The following is an 8,051-nucleotide window of genomic DNA, read 5'->3' as shown; positions in this document are numbered from 1 at the left end:
ATTACTATTAGCAAAAAGCAAGAGCTTGGGCTCAGAATGTTAATATATTAATTAAACTTAGGTTTGGCAGCGAGTAGCAGAAAACTCAAAATGACTGTGGCTTTAAAAAGACAAAAGTTTATTTCTGTTTCATGTAAAAGTTTGGAGATAATCATTTCAGGGCTGATGTACCTTCTGTGTCAGGAACCCAGCTTATTCTGTCTTGCTGTTCTGCTAGCCATGTTGTCTGTTGCTCCACTCAACTCAGTCAACTTTGGCTTGACCGTATCCAGCCACATCCATCTGCGTTCAAGTCAGCAGAGAAAAGGAGAGGCTAAAAAAAGAAGAGATAAAAGGTACAAACTAACTCTTAAGTTTCCCAGAAGCTGACACATATAACTTGATCTGACATACTTTTGGTTAAAACTTAACAGCAAGACGCTACTAACAGCAAGGAAAGCTGAGAAACAAAGTCTTTATTGTAGGCATGCATGAAGGGACAAGCATTTTGGGGGGCCTGTCTAGGTTTTTCTTAAGGAGCTAAAAAAATGAAAGGGAGGGGCTTGAACTTTGTTTCAGTGTTGGCTGGAAACTTGTTTTTCCTAATATATCACTTTCCATAACAATGGATTTATTAGGAAATATTACATGTCTTATTTACCCTCTTTTATATTTTTCATAATATCCTCTGCCCTAGTTACATGTTTTCTCCTATTTTCTCTGTGGGTTTTTTTGTTGTTTTTTTGTTTTTTGTTTTGCAGTACGCGGGCCTCTCACTGTTGTGGCCTCTCCCGTTGCGGAGCACAGGCTCTGGACGCGCAGGCTCAGCGGCCATGGCTCACAGGCCCAGCCGCCCCGCGGCATGTGGGATCTTTCCGGACCGGGGCACGAACCCGTGTCCCCTGCATCGGCAGGCGGACTCTCAACCACTGCGCCACCAGGGAAGCCCCATCTCTCTGTTTTGTTTTTAAAGTAGAAAACCAAAATGCAAGATTTCTCAGTGTGAGGAGTACTATTTCTGGTATAACACATAATGGAGAACCATAAGTCTCTCTACTTTAAAATCTCTTGTTCGCTAAGGTAAATTCATTTGGTGAAAAAAAACCCACATATTTTTGCTACATGCAAATATCTTTGGAGAAATATGGGAAATAAATTAATATTTTTCTATAACCACTGCATGTCCTGTTGAAGTGCTTAGATAGTTCACCAAAATAATAGACAAAGTATTGACTTTTTAGCTAACATTGTTTCTTGATCCATTTAAAAGATCAAACTTTTGTTTCTGGTAAATAAATCTGTATAAATTGTGTAGTCCACAGGCAATCTCTAAAAATGGTATTTCTTTACATTTTAAACTTGATATTGGTCTATATATTGGAAAAGTATGGAAAGCACAGGAAAAAGAGTAAATTTATGGTGGAGAAACCTGACAAAGACTACCATTTATTAAAATATATGTGGCAATTCTCCTTTTAAAATATTACTGGCTTTAAACTTAGGCAACTCTCTAGAAGGTAGTCAATAGAATAACATTTTTACAAATAAGGATATGAGTCGTGCAAATGCTACAAAAGCCATAAAAACAGATTAGTTTTGGAGAAGGCAGACGTCTACACAGTGTTTCTGCTGCTCATCCAGAGATAACCTGAGAAGTAAAAGAAAAGAAATCCAGGCTCCTCTTGGCCCTGAATTATTCTTGGTCATTATAGTTGAAGGGGAATTCTAAAAGTCACCCAAGATAATGTGCAGGTTTCTCTTGGTAGGAAGGTCTCCTGAAAAATAACTTTAATTGATCACAGAACAACTATATTTGACGTCTGATTACCTGTTTAAAATCTACCTATCCAGAACTGAAAAGATTTTGCTTGTTTATTTGTTCATTTTACTTCCCCTATCTCTTCCATAGAAGGAGCAATAATAAATAAATACTACTTAAAAAAATATTACAAGCGTTAGGAAAAATGGACCCATTATTGATAAATGAACTTCCTGTTTAAGAAATAACTTCCTGTTAAGAATTCCTGAAACTTGGGGCTTCCTTGGTGGCGCAGTGGTTAAGACTCTGCCTGCCAATGCAGGAGACACGGGTTTGAGCCCTGGTCTGGGAAGATCTCACACGCCGTGGAGCAACTAAGCCTGTGTGCCACAACTACTGAGCCTGCGCTCTAGAGCCCATGCTCCGTAACAAGAGAAGCCACCACAATGAGAAGCCCCCGCACCACAACGAAGAGTAGCCCCTGCTTGCCACAACTAGAGAAAGCCCATGTGCAGCAACAAAGACCCAACACAGCCAAAACCAAACAAACAAATAAATAAATAAATAAATTTATTTTTAAAAAAAAGAATTACTGAAACTTGTATCTCCAGCATTGTTTGGAAGGTGGTTTTTGTTTTTGGTGGCTTGTGTACAGCAGAGATATTAAATAATTCTGACATGGCTTAATTTGTGCTCTGTCACATAATAGGACTGTGTCACCTTTGCCATGTTACATCTCTCTAAACCTCAGTTTCCTCCTCTGTAAAAGGAGGGAAGTAAAACTTACCTCGTGTGATTATTGTGAAGTATAAATAATATGATGGATGTAAAGTTATTTTTATAGTTCTAGGCATAAAATTGCTGTTCAGTAACTAATCACTTGAAATAGTACAAGTATATCAAAAGTTGACATTTTCAAATCATTCTAGAAAATGAAAAGGAAATAATGATTTTACTTCTGCCTCATCCCTTACCTATAAGGATAGGAGTCCATATTTTTCTTAGGTTGGGAATTGCTTATTTTTGAGAATGAAGTCCTTTTTAAAATCAAAACATTTGCAGATTCCCATACCAAAATTATTTTATAGACATTAATCATGACATTATTTGACCATGATCTGTATTTGGACAATACTTTTAAATATATTTGTAATTTATTAATCTGAAAGGCATCTGTTTACACTTTAAAAACTATAATATACATATATGCAAGACGTAATATGCCTTCAGTCTAGGGGAAAAAATTGAGGTATATATGGATTTTTGCATGTATTCTGTGCAATACAAGCAAGATTTCAATGAGTACATGTCCCTCTGCTCTGGATCCACTGATTTAAACTAAATCTTTTGACTAATTAAAAATATAAAGTCCAAGGTATAACTGTATTATCCTAAACAATGCCATACACTATCTATGTGAAAAAGACTTGCTTTTTTCACTGTTGTTGTTTGCATGCACTGATACTGATAACCTATCCTGGTGTCATCCTTCTAGTATCTTTGTTAAAAAATATATGAGACAAAGCCTGATTATCAGCCTTTGAAATATTCTGCATTATATAAAAGGCTCAGGAAAATCAAAGTAGCAGGGCATTGCATTAAGATGAAGCAAATCAAGGTTTGACACAAGATATATGCAATGTAAGAGAGTAAATAAACTCTCCAGCTCTAGGCACTGTTGAATGAAGATTAGGATTTGTGACAGATACTGATGGTCATAGGTATCTCTGCTATGCCTAGCCTTGTAAAACAGGACATCTATATATGGTCCATATTGCCTGTCAATCCTTTTAGAGGGCCATAGACTATAAACTCAGAGCCCGGTGCTGCTGAGGCTTATGAGGTATCTATAACAGCATTACACAACCAGCCATAATGACTACTTGGCACATATAAATATACAAATGGTGCCTGCCCTGGAAGAACTTACAATTTTCTTAATCTGATGAAACAGGAAATAGAATTTAAAAATTAATTACATTTTGATTGTATCTTTGAGCTTCTCCTTTTTATGTTCTCTGCCAACTACACCCAAAAAATACTGTTAATGGAAATAAGGTGGTCTGGTTTGAAATCTGAGAATAGAAGCTACATCTACCCTGAGGATGGGGATTGGCAAAATAAAATGTCAGTTTGGAGGTAGATCTTGCAGAATGTGAGCAGAGTAATCAAGGGTGCACATATATTAGTCCTTGTCACACAGAGTGTGGCTGCTTCATGGTGAAGACACTTCCTCTAATCTCACATAGACTCACACCAGGTTCTGTAGCCTGTTCCTGGAACCCTATTATCCATGGAAGGCAAAGGAGACCAAAATGTGAAGGAGAATCATTTCAGGCACAAGTTACAATAACAGTGATACTTTCCCACAGTGGATTTTTCAACAGTCTGGATTCTCCTGACATTCTGGAATTCTGTCCTGGGCTAGTAAGACAGGGAGAGCCACCTCAGTCACTTGGTAACAGAAGGAAGTTGGCAGGTCTGAGACATTCAGAAATTACCTTCTTTTTCAGCCAAAGGAAAGAAAAAAAAAAAAAAGATGAAAGTATAGATTAGCTGTTGTGCCGTTAAGTTGCACCTTGAATTTGACCCTAGGCAGGTGATCTGGGGAAATAGAAATAGTAATACTATAGATGGAAAGTACCATGGGAGGACAAAGAAGACAGGGTTAAATTCCAAGGGAAGAAGTCTGTGAAGACAGCACTAGAGAGAGAGGCAGGGTAGGAGTGAGCCCCGTAGGACACTGATGACTTCCCAATCTTTCTCCTTGGATCTGTGCCTTGCCAACTGGACATTCCCTCCTGAATAAGCCACAGAATAAACCACAGGATAAACCACAGGATTTATCCTCTAAGATAAGTCACAGCACACTGCATGTGAGTTGTAACTGAATGCTTACCAGCCATCCTCTCAGTTGCACTGAGCATCTCTGAGTCTTACTGATCTCTGTATCCTCAGTGCCCAAGACTGTGTTTAATGCTTTGAAAATTCTCAACAAGTAGTTGTGGAATATGTAAAGTATTAAACTGATGAAAGGGTAGTTTAAAAAAATCCTGCTTTCTCATTTCTCAAATATATTTTTGAAACCAATTTGACACCAAAATTTACTTTTACTCATTAAGGTTATGAGCACAGACATTCTGGCATTCCAGCATGTTCGAATTAAAAATGTAAATATCTCATTCTCCAATTGCAGAGACCACTATGCCTGCAGAGGCCTGTACACTACAATGAATGGGTTTTTCAATTTGCATACTAAGATTGCGAAACTAATAGTTCTTATTTCTGCCAATTTTCCTGAACTCTTTCAAGTTAAAGAGATTTTGCAAAAAAAAAAAAAAAAAAAAAAAAAAGAAAAATTGTATTTACTACAATTTAAGGGAGCACTTGGAAATCTGATTTGGCAGGAACCTATAAAAGTCATAGACTAGAAATATACAAACATAGCAATATCTTTTTTTTGTTGAATCTATAGATTTATAGGCATTTTCAAATGAGAAACTTTAAATGAATTGTGGATTTCCAAATGTTAGCTATATGTAAAGTCTCTCCTTGGTTGCTAATGATTGTTCCACTCCATATACAGTGAATACTAGTTTGCATGGATCCATCTCATCTAATTATTTTTTTTATTTTTTCACATATACGTAGCATCTTTATAAAAAAAAAAAGTCAAACTCAGAAACAGAGAGTGGAATGGTGGCTGCCAGGGGCTGGGGGAGGGGATTGGCCTGTTGTCTTCCACAGAGACTCGGCTGAGCTCCTGACAAAGACACTCCACGGACTTCATTCTTCTCAACAAGCACTCTCATCCCTCAGTTTTGAAAAATATGTTGTAACAACTGCTATCTGGGAAAACGACAGGGTTAGGGGGAGTGAGTCCAAGTCCGTCATTAAGTTAGCAGTGTGGCTCTGGTGGGTCAGATCTGTGGGGCTGGGCCTTTCCGTCCGCAAAAGGCAGTCTCTTGATTGGATTTTGCTGAATGCTCCTTTCAGGTCTCTCTTCTGAAAAAGTTTTAAAAGTAAAGCAGCAGAACAAAGCTAAACAGTTTTAAATAATTATTTTTAGAAGGTAACCTTTACGACATTGCATTTTAGAATAAATGATCTCACAACTCCAACGTCTGATGGTGCCGCTTCACCCCGGCCAGCAACTCTCTCCTGCACGTCTGCCACATGCCAGGTGAACAGCGTCCCTCTCCTTTCCCCCCCAGAACACTCAGCGCTTCTTCCAGGTGAACTTCCTGGGGGCTCCCTCCTGGCCTGGCTTCTTCCGCTCTCTGACACGGGGATCAGCAGTAAGCAGTCCCGCTTCGCGCATCCACTCGACCTCTTCCTCGGTGACAAAGCTGCACAAGGCTCTCGCAGTCTGCAAGCGGATGGCCTGCGCCTGCGCCTGCGCCTGCCCCGCCCCACCCCGACGCCGTGCAGGTCATGTGGTGTTCTCCAAGCCGGTTGAGGAAGTGGAAAGGGCACGTCGGCTGTTCTCTGTCCTGAGTCACCGGAAAGTAGAGCAGGTAGTTGACCCCATTTACTTCTATCCTCCCACTTCCATGGTCATAAACAGCCACGTCCGCCTTTGCAGTCTTTCTGTTACCTTGGCCTGTGCTGAAAGCCATACCCTTCTCGTCGTACTGCAAAGGCTCAATCAGCGGTTTTTTCGATTGAACGGTTACACTCCTAAGGAGCCTGCTCGCAAATTCTTCTTCAGCCGCGTCAGACGGCAACGCCAATAACTTTCCCAGCAGCCGAATGAACTGTGCGTAATATTGACCTGACAGTTTTCCCACTAACGTTTCTTCCAGTTCCTTCTTTTTTGTCTTTTTTTTTTTGCGGTACGCGGGCCTCTCACTGCTGTGGCCTCTCCCGTTGCGGAGCACAGGCTCCGGACGCGCAGGCTCAGCGGCCATGGCTCACGGGCCCAGCTGCTCCGCGGCATGTGGGATCTTCCCAGACCGGGTCACAAACCCGTGTCGCCTGCATCGGCAGGCAGACTCTCAACCACTGCGCCACCACGGAAGCCCCCAGTTCCTTCTTAATCAGCCATCTGTTGCCAATCGGGTCTTTGGCTTTATGGCTTTAGTTTTTTCTGAAAACAGACCTTTGGCTCTCAGCTGGTCTTGACGGTTTTCTACATCTGGTAGCTTTCCGTATGCTCCGTGCATTAATGAATAATATGACTGTCTGCTAGTATAAAAGAGAAAATGAAATGGGCGGCCATCTTCTCCCCACTGGATTGCTCTTTGTTTTGGAAAAATCTCTTCAGGATGCTTCATTATTGGTCGGGCTCGCTTATCAGACAAACCACTGGGAAAAAGGTAAGCAATCGCTCTATCAATATCCTCTTGGGTAAAAGTTTCTGGATCTTCTCCCATCATGTTGGCTAAGTGTCTCTTTCCTATGTTGAATTCTTCAATCTGCTTTTTAGTAAAATCCACTGTATAAGTTTCACGTCTTAAGGCTGCAACATTTTTCCTTGTTGTTACCACTGTGGTGTGTCTTAGCCTTGATATCTGGCATCCGGGACTTCTCTGCAGCTTAGCAGCCGCGGCTTTCCAGAGGCCCTGTCCCCGGGCAAAGCTAACCCTACCCCAAGAAAGAGCCGGTACGAAGCGGCTGCGCCGCAGGACACACGGACAGCCGCCTTGTTGGCTGCGGGAGGCACGGGCAGTAGGACGAAAAGCCATCTCATCTAATTATTACATGGCCACAACTTATCAATACTTAACGCTTCCCTGTGCTCCCATTTCTCCACAATGACATCTCTCATATTGTTTCAGATTCCCTTGACTCTATATTTAATTCACTTATTCTGCCCAAGTAGGCAAGGTATTGTCTCACCACTGCAGAGGAGCTAAATTGGGATGGTAAATATTCAACGAACTTAGACCTCATTAATAATACTAAAATGTTTTCGTTATAATTCTGTTTCACTAATAAAAGTTTGAGAGATAGTTAATAATAAATATTAACATGACTATTTAATTAATATTAATATATGAATCATAGAGGACAATCCATTCTACCTAGGCTAAAATTATGACAATAACAAATAATTGCACAATAAGGGATCATTTACTTCCCTATATTATGAACTCTAAAATGCTCATGCTTCAAAGTATACTGTAAAGTACTCACATTTGGAAATGTAATCCTTGGAAAAGCCATGGCCTTGCACCATTCCTTCTTCTAATCCATAGATGAGACCTATGAAACCAGTTGAAATGTTTTCATAATAACGTATTTTTAAATTATCCCTTGTCTTCTCTCTTCTGTGTATTAAGTATTCTCGTTTGTCTTTCAGTCAGAATCC

At 40.2% G+C, this 8,051-nt stretch overlaps 1 pseudogene across 1 annotated transcript; it reads right to left on the bottom strand.

Moving 5' to 3' along the window:
- Positions 1-5,957: 5,957 nt before the first annotated feature.
- LOC309812501 (small ribosomal subunit protein uS9m-like) lies at positions 5,958-7,430 on the bottom strand (annotated as a pseudogene). The gene is made up of 2 exons: positions 6,770-7,430; positions 5,958-6,546 (listed from the first exon to the last, which is right to left on the bottom strand). The product of its transcript is annotated as a small ribosomal subunit protein uS9m-like (transcript).
- Positions 7,431-8,051: the final 621 nt, after the last annotated feature.

This window comes from Mesoplodon mirus, assembly GCF_964341445.2.
Source record: "Mesoplodon mirus genome assembly, chromosome: 11".
NCBI lineage: Eukaryota > Metazoa > Chordata > Mammalia > Artiodactyla > Ziphiidae > Mesoplodon > Mesoplodon mirus.
Note: the sequence above shows the minus strand (reverse complement) of the source record. Positions and strands in the feature narration are given on the sequence as shown.